Here is a 13,244-nt window from a genome sequence, read left to right on the forward strand (position 1 = left end):
AATTAATGAGGGAGAGATGGATTTCAGAAGCCCACACAGTAAGAATCTGAAGGGCAAAATACAAGAAAGGAAGGAGGTGCATAGAGAATTATGGCCATCTGCAGAAGAGTTCCCTGGAATATTCTGCAGAATAATGATCTGCATGTGTGTGAGGTGGAACTCTGTGAGGCTAGGGAAAGAATTCCCAGAAAGCAGTCAGCTGAACAATTCCTAGAGTCCAGACAGAGCTGGACTAGTTTGTAGTTCTACTGGCCAAAGCAAAAAACCCTTGTTAATAAAGGGGCATCTGGTAGAGTCCTAGAAAGGATGCTGCTTTGTAATGGGGCTAGAGGCTATTCTATCTTTACCCTAATGAAGCTTAAAATTAAAAGCAAGACTCAAAAGGACCAAAGTGATTACAGATAACTTAAGTAAACATCAGAACAAAATCCAACACTCTTTAAAGGAACACAATGAAACGCAGCACCCCAAAACGTAAGATTTGCAATATGTAGCATCCAACCAAAAATGACCAGACATTAAAACAGGCAGGAAAAAAAAGGGGGGGGGGGGCAGGAAAATGACTTACAACCAGGATTAAAAAAAAATCAATTATTAGAAACAGATCAAGAAATGAGAGATGATGAAGTTAGCAGATGATGACATTAAAACAGCTCTTAGAAATATGCTCCACGACAAAACATGGACATAGTACAGAGTATAAAGGAAGACATCAAAACCAACCAAATAGAACTTCTAGACATGAAAATTATGATACCTAGAATTAAATTTTCACTGGACAGGATTAACAACATATGAGATTCTGCAAAAGGAAAGACCTGTGAACCTGAATACATAGCAATAGAAACTACCCAAAATAAAGCACATGGGGAAAAAAAATACACATAGCACCTATGACCTGTGGGACAGTATCAAGCAATACACATAAGTGGCATTTCAGAAAAGGGAAGAAGAGACAAAAAAATATTTGAAAAAAGGGCCAGTTTTTTCCAAAATTGAAAAAAATTATAAGTCTACACACACAAAGTCCAATGAACCCCACAAAGAAGAAACATAAGGAAAATGCTATCAGGGTACCTCACAATTAAATCACTGAAAATCAGGGGAGCCTGGGTGGCTCGGTCTGTTAAGCGACGGACTTTGGCTCAGGTCATGATCTCACGGTTCATGAGTTCAAGCCCTGAGTTGGGCTCTTTGCAGACAGCTCAGAGCCTGGAGCCTGCTTTGGATTCTATGTCTCCCTCTCTCTCTCTGCCCTTTCCCTACTCACACACATACATGCTCTCTCTCCCTCTTTCTCTCAAAAGTAAATAAATATTAAAAAAATATTTAAATTACTGAAAATCAGAGATAAAGAGAAAATCTTAAAAGTACAGAGAGGCTGGAGACACTTTTGTAAAAAAAGATTTTATTTTTAAGTAATCTATCTCTTCATGCAACATGGGGTTCAAACTTACAACCCTGGGATCAAAAGCCACAGCCTTACTGACTGAGCCAGCCAGGACCCACAAGTCTTAGAACACTTTTAAAGGATTAGAATAATACAAAATATGGTCTCAGGCTGTAATAACTAATTAGACTAGAAAACAGTAAGAGAATCACAGTTTTCAGGTCATGATCTCATGGTTCATGGGACTGAGCACTGCATCAGGCTCTGTGCTGACAGCAGAGCCTGCTTGGGATTCTCTACCCCTCCTCTCGGTCCCTCCCTGGTATATGCTCATGCACTCTCTCTCAAAGTAAATAAATGAAAAAACTTTAAAAAAGTTTTTTCTTTAAAAAAAAAGAGAAAAGAATTCAAATATCCAAAACAATTTTTTTTGGAAAAGAACAAAACTGGAGGGCTTACACCACTTGAATTCAAGACTTCGTATAAAGCTCCGATAATCAAGACAATATGGTAATGGCATAAATATAGACATACAGATCAAGACAATGGAATATAGTCCAGAAACAGACTCACTTATATGATCAGGTGATTTTTAAAAAAACTTTTTTTTTTTTTTTTTTATAACAGTTTATTTATTTTTGCGAGACAGAGAGAGAGCAGGGGAGGGGCAGAGAGAGAAGGAGACTCAGAATCCAAAGCAAGATCCAGGCTCCGAGCTGTCAGCACAGAGCCCGATGTAGGGCTCGAACTCACAAACTGCGAGATCATGACCTGAGCTAAAGTTAGATGCTTAACTGACTGAGCCACCCAGGAGTGCCCTATGATCAGGTGATTAAACAAAGGTACCCAAGGCTTGCTCTTCAAAAAACATGGTTATAAAAATAAAAAGGCAGACCACAGACTGGGAGGAAATACTTGCAAAATACATCCTATAAAAGACTTGTATTCAATATATATAAGGAACTCCTACAACTCAGTTAAGATTAATAAACAGATAAAAATACATAGGGAGACTTCTAGTTTCTAGTCCAACATGTTAAGAAGCTGGAAGTTGCCACACTGTTTAAGTAAAAGGCTGAACCAACTAAAAAATTAACTCTTCCTATATCCATCACAGAAGCAACTATTCACAGGGGAAACCACTGACTCTAAAATTAGAGAAACCAACAGGCAAATACAAAGAATCACAACTCACCAGAACAAAAATCCCGGAGCAAAACCTCCATGGGAATCAGTGCTGAGGTAGGGAAACTGAACTGCAGCTGACAAATTGCTGGAGACTCAGCAGGGACAGGTCTGAGAGAGAAAAAACCCGGGAGGACTCTGTCATCAGGACCCCAAAACTTTTATCAATTTTATGTCCAAGAGCTTGACTAGGTTCTCACAGTGAATATGGGAGAAAAATTCTCTGTGCTTCCAGCAGGGAAAAGGGAAAAGGAGTAATCCTCTGGAGCATCCTGTTCTTAATGAGGCCTGCCCTCAAGAGAAACTAGTTAACCAGATCCTAACCTGTTAAGGTATTATCAGAGCCTAACTGACATAGAGGAATGGCATCATCCAACTCCAGCCTACTCTAGCCATCCTGTCCCACCAGAGTGGAGGGGAAGAGAGTAAGGAGGGACTGAGAAGCAAGTGTGAAGTTCACAATCCAGAGGGACAGGCTCACTAAAAGACTGATCTATTCACACCATAGAATATCTCCCCTCTCTCCACACCTCACCCACCACATTACTAAAGGTCTACTTACAGCAGTTCCTTTTACGCAGTATATTATGTGTTTCTATTAAGAAAACTAACAAAACATACTAAAAGGCAAAAAACAGTTTGAAGACACAGAGCAAGCATCAGAACCACATATGGCAAGAACGTGGGAGTTATGAGACCAGGAATTTAAAACAACCATGATTAAGATACTAAGGGCTCTAATGGATAAAACAGACAGCATGTAAGAACAGATGGGCAATGTAAGCAGAAATGGAAATTCTAAGAAAATGAAAAAGAAATGCTACAAGTCAAAACCTCTGTAATGGAAAGGAAGAATGCCTTTGATGGGCTCATCAGGAGACTGGACACAGATGAAGAAAGAATCTCTGAGTGTGAGGATAGCTCAGCAAAACTGCTAAAACTGAAAAGTAAAGAGAAAAAGCACTGGGCAGGGAAACAGAATACAATATCCAGGAACTGTGGGACAACTACAAAAGGTGTAAAATATGTATAATTGGAATTCCAAAAACAAAAGACAGAAAGGCACAGAAAAATCATTTGAAACACTAATGACCGGGAATTTCCCCCAAATTAATGCCAGACACCAAACCACAGATTTGGGAAGGTAAGAGATCACTGAACAGGAAACACACACACACACACACACACACACACACACACACACACACACACACACACAATTTACAACTAAGGCATGAGATTTCCAAAATATGGAAAACCAAAGATAAAGAAAAAAATTCTAAAAGAAGCCAAAGGGAAAAAGCCACATTATCTATAGAGGAACAAAGAAAGAATTACATCAAACTCGTCTTAGGAAACAACACAGGGGGGCACCTGGGTGGCTCAGTCAGTTAAGCATCTGACTCCTGGTTTCAGCTCAGGTCATGATCTCACAGTTTGTGAGATGGAGCCCAGTGTGGGGCACTCAGGTTTGTGAGATGGAGCCCTACACTGGGCTCTGCACTGACAGCACGGAGTCTGCTTGGGATTCTATCTTTCCTCTCTCTCTCTGCTTCCCCACACCAGCTCTCTCTCAAAATAAATAAAGAAACTTAAGAAAAGAAAAAAAAGAAAAAAAAAAAAAAAGGAGCCATGCGAGAGTAGAGTGAAATGTTTAAAATGTTGAGAGGAAAAAACCCACCAACCTAGCTAGAATTCTGTACTCTGCAACATTATCCTTCAAAAGTGAAGGTGAAATAAGACTTTCTCAGACAAACAGAAATTGAGGGAATTTATTGTCAGTTCCTTCTCTAGAGAACTTCTCTTTAACATTTGCAAGGCCTTACAAGAAGGATAATTATATCAGTCAGAAACTCAGATCTATATAAAATGAAGAACAAGGGAGAAAATAAGTGGAAGTTGAAAAAAAAATCAAAACTTTTAAAATTCTTTTTCTAAAAATTTTTAATGTTTGTTTGTTTGTTTGTTTGTTTATTTATTTATTTATTTAGAGCAAGCACACACAAGCATGGGAGGGGCAGAGACAGGGAGGGAGAATCTCAAGCAGGGTCCACACTGTCTGCATAGAGCCCGAAGTAGGGTTTGATTCCACAAACTGTGAGATCATGACTTGAGCCAAATCAAGAGTTAGACGCTTAACCGACTGAGCCATCCAGATACCCTAAAACTTTTAAAATTCTTAATTAAGCCAACAGGTAACAGTTTGCTAAAAATAACAATACCATGGGCACCTGGGTGGCTTAGTCAATTAAGCATCCAACTCGATTTTGGCTCAGGTCATGATCTCGTGGTTAGTGGGATCCAGCCCCGCACTGGGCTCTGCACTGACAGTGTGGAGTCTGCTTGGGATTCTCTCTCTCCCTCTCTCTCAAAATAAAGAAATAAACATTAAAAAAAATCACCAACAACATATTTAATTATGCATGCTTTGATTATGTATGAATATACATAAGTATAAATGAATGACAACAAAAACAGAAGGGACACGAGGGGAATTTTTACATTTACATCAGCTTTATTGGGATTTAACTTGTATACAGTAAAATTTTCCTATTTTATTTTTTAAATGTTTTTATTTATTTTTGAGAGACAGAGAAGCAGACTGCAAGCAGGGGAGGGGCAGAGAGAGAGGGAGACACAGAATCGGAAGCAGGCTCCAGGCTTTGAGCTGTCAGTACAGAGCCCAGTGCGGGGCTCGAACCCATGGACCGGGAGATCATGACCTGAGCTGAAGTCAGCCACCTAACTGACTGAGCCACCTAGGTGCCCCTATTTTATTTTTTTCTTAAGTAGGTTTCACGCCCAGTGCAGAGCCCAATGTGGGGCTTCAACTCATGACCCTGAGAGCAAGACCTGAGCTGAGATCAAGAGTTGGGACACTTGACTGAGCCACCCAGGCACCCCCCCCCCCACCTTTTTTCTGTGTGCTAGATTATTTTTTTATTATTTTTTTTTAATTTACATCCAAATTAGCATATAGTGCAACAATGATTTCAGGAGTAGATTCCTTAGTGCCCCTTACCCATTTAGCCCATCTCCCCTCCCACACCCCCTCCAGTAAGTCTCTGTTTGTTTTCCATATTTAAGAGTCTCTTCTGTTTCATCCCTCTCCCTGTTTTTATATTATTTTTGTTTCCCTTCACTTATGTTCATCTGTTTTTGTCTCTTAAAATCCTCATATGAGAGACGTCATATGATTTTTGTCTTTCTCTGACTAATTTCACTTAGCATAATACCCTCCAATTCCATCCACGTAGTTGCAAATAGCAAGATTTCATTCTTTTTGATTGCCAAGTAATACTCCATTGTGTATGTGTATATCTATCTATCTCTATATCTATATAGATATATATATACACACACACACACACACACCACATCTTCTTTATCCATTCATCCATCGATGGGCATTTGGGCTCTTTCCATACTCTGGCTATTGTTGATAGTGCTGCTATAAACGCTGGGGTGCATATGTCCCTTCAAAACAGCACACCTGTATCCCTTGGATAAATACCTAGTAGTGTAATTGCTGGGTCTAGGATAGTTCTATTATTAATTTTTTGAGGAACCTCCAAACTGTTTTCCAGAGTGGCTGCACCAGCTTGCATTCCCACAGGCACGCCTTTTTTTAAATCTAAGTATGTAGTTCAGTGAATTTTGACAAATGCGTACAATACCACCATCACAATCAAGATATAGAACATTTAGGGGCACCTGGGTGGCTCAGTCAGCTGAGCGTCTGACGTCAGCTCAGGTCTCGATCTCGCGGTTTGTGAGTTCAAGCCCCGTGTCAGGCTCTGTGCTGACAGCTCAGAGCTTGGAGCCTGCTTCAAATTCTGTGTCTCCTTCTCTCTCCGCCCCACCCCTGCTTGTGTTCTGTCTCTGTCTTTCAAAAATGAATAAACATAAAATTTTTTTTAAAAAAAGATATAGAACATTTACAGCACCCTAAAAAGTTCCCTTGTGCCCCTTCGCAGTCTTTTCCCATCCTACCCCAGCCTCCAGTGACCCCCTGGTCATTCTGTCTTAATAATTTTGCCTCTTTAGACTTTGATATAAATGCAGGCACAGAATGTTTTTGTATCCGGCTTTGTATCATAAATACAGTGGCCATTTCATATGGTTCCAACTTAATACATTAAATAATATAAATGAAAATCTTAATGTTTACAGAAGTATGAGAAACACCATTATACTGCTCTAGAAATAGTATGCACTACTATTTTGTTTTCATTGTTTGTGGGCTCAACAACAGGTGACTGCCCCTATTTTGTTTAGTCAATCATTTTCTCCTTTGAAAATACAAAGAAATAATTGTTTTACCTAAACCACTTTAAACAAACCTGGGTAAATTTACTTAGAGCACAATCAATTTCATTTGGTGGTTTTAAAATGTTTAGGACAAAAACAATATGCTCCCTTTAAGAAGACAGTATATAAATGGAGAAATCATTAACCAGGAATTAAAAGCCTTTGGTATTTTAGGAACAAGATACAAAAAAAGAAATCAAGAGCAATTAGTGCTCAAATAGTAACAGTATAAAATAGGTGAAGACCTTTCCTTTAAGATTACCATTCCTGAACAGATTAGATCAGAGTCACCAGAAACCAAGAAACAGTCCAGAACAGAGACAAATCAAAGATATTCTAAATTTCCTCAGGAGATGAAGGGAAGCAAATATTTAGATAAGTAAGGCTTGTTATGGTTAAATATGTCATCGGTAGTTAACATACACTTGGCAGAGTGCATATTTCTTTTAACCCTTGCTGTAAACTGAATACTAGACTTGTGAATCTAAGATTTAATCTCATCAGTATACTTAACTGTTTCCTGAAACACTTCTATTTCTTATAGGACAAAGTTATAGCATGTATTTAAAAAAAATTCTGAGCTGACTTCACTTTAAGAAATGCCTACGCATTAGATCCTAGCTACTCTCACAAACATCTTGTGACAACTAATCAAAATGCAAGTAGAAAAAAGATGAACAAAAGGAAGATCTAGCTACCCAGGAGACTTTGAACCCATTATACTATTTTAATGATGCAAGTAACACTGCACTCATTACAACATTTAGTAATTCCTCTGAGATAGCAGCTTCAAGAAAAAGTATTCTGAAATAATTTCAAACATACAGAAGAGTTGCAAAATTAGTACAAATGATTCCAGTATACTCTTCACCCAGATTCATCAATCAGCATTTTCTCCACTTGCTTGTTCGGTATGTGTGTTTTGTTTTGTTTTCAATATTTGAGTGTTAGCTACAGTCATCATCATGCCCCTTTAACTCTTAATATTTTGGCATGCACATTTTAAAAACAAGGACCTTCTCCTTCATAACTACAGAACAATTATCAAATTGAGAAAATTTAACACTCATACAATACTATTATCTGGAATACAGCCCATTTTCAAATTTCACCAATTATCCCAATAATGTCCTTCATGGCAATTTTCTCCCCTGATGCAAGATCTAAGATCCTGCATTTCATTTACGTGTCAAGTCTCTTTAGTCTCCTTCAATCTGCAACAGTTCCTCAGCCCTTTTTTTGTTTGTTTTTGTAACTTTCATGACCTTTCTATTTCTGAAGAAATGTTTTACAAAACCCCTCCAATTGGTTTGTCTGGAGTTTCCTCAGAGTTAGGTTCAAGTTATACACGCTGGGCATGAAGAGCACAGGGTGCTGTAGTGTCCTGGGTGCAGCACATCAGAAGGTGATTACCTGCTTAAGGCGGGGTCCCCCAGGCTTCTCTACTGTAATGTTACCGTTATTTCTTTGTGATTGTAAGTCATCTGTGGGGAGATACTCTGAAATTGTTAACATCCTGTCCCTCCTCGAATTTTCCATTGTTGATTTTCCATGAATCAATTATTATAATAATGATGACAAAATGGTGATTTTTCTCACTTTATTGCTCCTTCTGCATGTACTAGTTGGGATACTGTGACAAAGAACTTTTCCTCTATCCCCTTTATGTATTTCATCTGCTTATTTTATTTAATAGGTTAAAATCAATTATTATCATTATTTATTTTGAAATCATATTGTCTCAGATTTGGCTTGGGCTAGCTCTTGTATACTTCTGACAGGTCATTTTTTGAACACTTCCTTACTTTTTGATACCATAAAATATTCCAGGCTCTTCTTAAACTTATACTTACCTAGCAGTGGAATCACCCATTTCTCCAAGGCGCCTGGTTCTTTTTATGTTTTTTGTTAAAAACATTTTTTTAATGTTTATTTACTTTTGAGAGAGGGAGAGAGAGAGAGAGAGAGAGAGAGCAAGCATGAATGGGGAGGGGCAGAGAGAGAGGGAGACACAGAATCCAAGGCAGGGGCTCCAGGCCCTGAACTGTCAACACACAGCCTGACGCAGGGCTTGAACTCACAAATCATGAGATCATGACCTGAGCTGAAGTCAGATGCTTAACCAACTGAACCACCCAGGTGCCCCTACCGGTTCTTTTTAGTGGGGACTGGTTATTTTAAAACTTTTTAAAACACCAAACCTTAAACTAAAGCGTAATACAGAAAAACAGACACAAGCAGAAGTTTGGCATGTAAAGTGGACATGAGCATAGTCTAAAAATTTCCCTAGTTGTGGAACCTAACATTTCGCTGCCTATATTGAATTACCAGAATAAATGCCCCTCGACATGCAGAACAGCCCTAATGTCCACCTGATCTCAAAATTTATCATTTAAACTACCGCACATTACAAATCTACATGACTAAGAATAAACTTTTATCTTCCGTTCTTCTTAAAAAGTAGCTTTAGGGGCGCCTGGGTGGCGCAGTCGGTTAAGCGTCCGACTTCAGCCAGGTCACGATCTCGCAGTCCGTGAGTTCGAGCCCCGCGTCGGGCTCTGGGCTGATGGCTCAGAGCCTGGAGCCTGTTTCCGATTCTGTGTCTCCCTCTCTCTGCACCTCCCCCGTTCATGCTCTGTCTGTCTCTCTCTGTCCCAAAAATAAATAAAAAACGTTGGAAAAAAAAAATTAAAAAAAAAAAAAGTAGCTTTAATGATTCACATACATTTTTACAAGTACAAGAAATACTGCAATAAGATTCTCCAAGGTAGTGGGACCAAGGCTTTTCATTCTTTGGTATTCCTTTTTATAACTGCCTGATGTACTAAAAATACATGCTTGTTGATTTTAACAACTCTCTACTTCGACTATTGAAAGTAGCACTAACCAGTGACTACCTACTATAGGTAGATATGCTATGAAAGCTGATACAGCTAGCTTGTCACGGCATGAACCACTGGATTCAACCTTTTCTCCCTAAGACCTTAGAGTAGTCACCAATCAATGAGGCTCTGCCCCCTTAAAACTTGAAAGAGGGGGCGCCTGGGTGGCGCAGTCGGTTAAGCGTCCGACTTCAGCCAGGTCACGATCTCGCGGTCCGTGAGTTCGAGCCCCGCGTCAGGCTCTGGGCCGATGGCTCGGAGCCTGGAGCCTGTTTCCGATTCTGTGTCTCCCTCTCTCTCTGCCCCTCCCCCGTTCATGCTCTGTCTCTCTCTGTCCCAAAAATAAATTAAAAAAATGTTGAAAAAAAAAACTTGAAAGAGAATGTAACAACACATGTATGCATGATACCTAAACTAAGGTTATGAGAAGCACATAATCTAATTCATTAAAAAAAAAGTAGCCCCTTATCTTTCAGGCTGCTTAATTCTCTACCTACCTTAGCAGGAAGTAAAAAATCAAAATACCAGTATCTACTTCCTGTGGAGCTCAAAACTAAGACATACATTTTAGGTTTTTAACTGAGAAAATCGTCTTCTACTGGAGAACAGGCTGGTATATTATCTGATCCCCAATACATCCCTACCTTCTGTATCTGTGTAGTGAGTTGGTACACTGGAGCAAGGGGTACATTTCTTTCTAATGACACCCAAGAAACCCTTTTACTCATCAGCAACCCTATGATGGGTCCCAATCAAAGATGAAATCAGAGGGGCGCCTGGGTGGCTCAGTCGGTTGAGCGTCCGACTTCAGCTCAGGTCACGATCTCGCAGTCCGTGAGTTCGAGCCCCGCGTCAGGCTCTGCGCTGACAGCTCAGAGCCTGGAGCCTGTTTCAGATTCTGTGTCTCCCTCTCTCTCTGACCCTCCCCCATTCATGCTCTGTCTCTCTCTGTCTCAAAAATAAATAAACATTAAAAAAAAAAAAAAAAACGACAACAAAGATGAAATCAGAGGTCAAAGATAGCCACCCACGTTACAGATTCATTAGCTGTATCTGTGGAGGTTCAGTAACAAATGAGAAGTGGTATGTTCTTTGTAACACTGAAAAAAAGAGTATAGTACCCAATAATAAGGAATTAGTTAATTGTGGACTGTTTTCAAGCTATTTAAAATTACTGCTATGCACATACCATTAGCCACAAAGAAACACAGGAATGAAAAAAAATCAAGAGCAGAAAACAAAATTAGTGGTATTTATGATTATAACCACGGGAATAAAAAAAGGGGGAACTGGTAGGAAATGCACCCAAAATAAGCTAATAGTTGCGTCAAAGTGCTGAGATCAATGTTTTCTCCATTTGCTAATTTTCTGTGTGATTATATTAAGAGATAAAATCACAAATAATAGGAACATCTAACATTTAGATAGCACTTCAGTCTACATGTATATTCATATGTAATTTCTCTTCATTCCCTGAACAGCTATAGGAGGTATTATCTCCAAAGTTGGGAGTCTTTCAGCTGAAGAATTAACTAAAGGCTCAGGGATAAAATCTACAATTGTACCCTGCAATTATTATTTATAGTACCCCATAACTATACTAGCATCTACTTTACAAAAAAAAAAAAAAAAAAAGAAGGGGACGGGGAGGGGCTTTTTATTAAAATAACGTAACAAAGTTATTTGTAACATTTTCTTTCAACATAGTGGACCAGTATGTAAATCTACTGAACTCCTAGAACAGTCGAGTTAAAATGATCCTATTTAATATTCTTTATATCAAATATGTGTTCATTTAATTCTATGACCACCCTATGAGATCTAAAGTAGCTATTATTATCCCATTTACCAATAAAAAAACAAGTTTACGTTTGGTGATTAAGAATGTGATTAAAGAATCACATTCAAAAGGCACAGGGGTGCCTGGGTGGCTCAAGTGGTTGGGCATCTGACTCTTGATTAGAGCTCAGGTCATGGTCTCACAGTTTCATGGGTTCGGGCACTGCGTCGGACTCTGTGCCGCAGCATGGAGGCTGCTTGAGATTCTCTCCCCCTCTCTCTGCCTGTCCCCACCTCACATTCTTTCTCTCTCAAAACAAATAAATAAACTTAAAAAAAAAAAAGGCACAGATTATTCAATTTGTTGCCCATCACCAAATATATGGACTATATATACAAACCCAGGAAGTATCCACCATCTGGCAGGGAGTAGGGAACAGAAAGGAAAAAGCATGAAGAGGAAAAGTGGTGAAACCAGTATTAAGTTGGAACTTTGTGAGATACAGATCTCTGATTCCTGAAAAATCATAAAATAATTGCCATAAAAGGAATGAACTACAGACCTAATAAGCAATGAATTACAAGACTGAAATTCAGGTCATAAGGAGTTTGATCAAGTGAAACTGATTATAAATAGATCTGTAAATATATCTACTGATCTATTGAGAAGGTTGGGTGAGTCTCTAAAAAAGACGGTGTTCTTTTTTTAAATTTTCTTTTTAACGTTTCATTTATTTTTGAGAGACAGAACAAGTGGGAGAGGGGTAGAGAAAGAGGGAAAGAGAATCCGAAGCAGGCTCCAGGCTCCGAGCTGTCAGCAGAGAGCCCAACGCGGGGCCTAAACTCACGAACTGAGACATCATGGCCTCAGCTGAAGTGGCCACTTAACCAACTGAGCCACCCAGGCACCCCCAAAAGACAACGGTATTAAGTAAGCTTAAGTCACAGGCACAAAAATGAAAGGTAAGGCTGAAAAGCATTTGCAACTTCTTCATCAACAACAAAAAGGCTGTCTACTTAGAAGTCCAACTGTACGCTGGGACTGCATATGCTGCAGGCTACTAGACTAGAAATCAGGATATCTGGGTCCCAAGATTCTAATCTGTAAAACTAAGATACTGGATACCTTTACCTCCCAAAGGCGTCCCAGCTGCAAAATCCTTTAAGATACAAAATAAAACTGCAGGTACTGCTGTGCATGACTTAGGTGAGGCATGAATTGTAACAGGGAGGTGAGGCATCTTGAGTGCCATCACGGAGATCAATGCAACAAATTTAACTCCATAATGTTAAAAACCCTGCTGAGTTCCTACACTTTTTCAGGAATAAGAAAAAAATTCTAGATGGGTAAGAAGCAGACGGTAGGGTTAAAATACTTGTTTTTAATCCCTTATTTTTCAGAGCTTCAAAATACAGGTACACCTCATTTTAGCATGCCTCCCTTTACTGCACTTCATAGATAACTGTGTTTTTTTTACAAATTGAAGTTTGTGGCAATCCTGCATTGAGCAACTCTATTGGCATCATTTTCCCAACCACCATTGCTCATTTTGTGTCTGTCACTTTTTGCGAATTCTCCCAGTATTTCAAACTTTTTAATTATTACAGTATTTGCTATGATGATCTGTGTTGGTACGATTGTAACTGTTCTGAGGTGCCACGAGTCGCACCCATGTAAGATGGTGAACTTAACCAGT

General features: G+C 39.2%; 1 protein-coding gene across 2 annotated transcripts in view; it reads right to left on the reverse strand.

The window, feature by feature from the left end:
* The window catches only part of METTL16 (methyltransferase 16, RNA N6-adenosine), a 71,855-nt gene that overhangs the window by 12,896 nt on the left and 45,715 nt on the right, over positions 1-13,244 (reverse strand). The gene's annotated exons all lie outside the window — the stretch shown is intronic.

Source organism: Neofelis nebulosa, chromosome 16, assembly GCF_028018385.1.
Source record: "Neofelis nebulosa isolate mNeoNeb1 chromosome 16, mNeoNeb1.pri, whole genome shotgun sequence".
In the NCBI taxonomy this organism is placed as follows: Eukaryota; Metazoa; Chordata; class Mammalia; order Carnivora; family Felidae; genus Neofelis; species Neofelis nebulosa.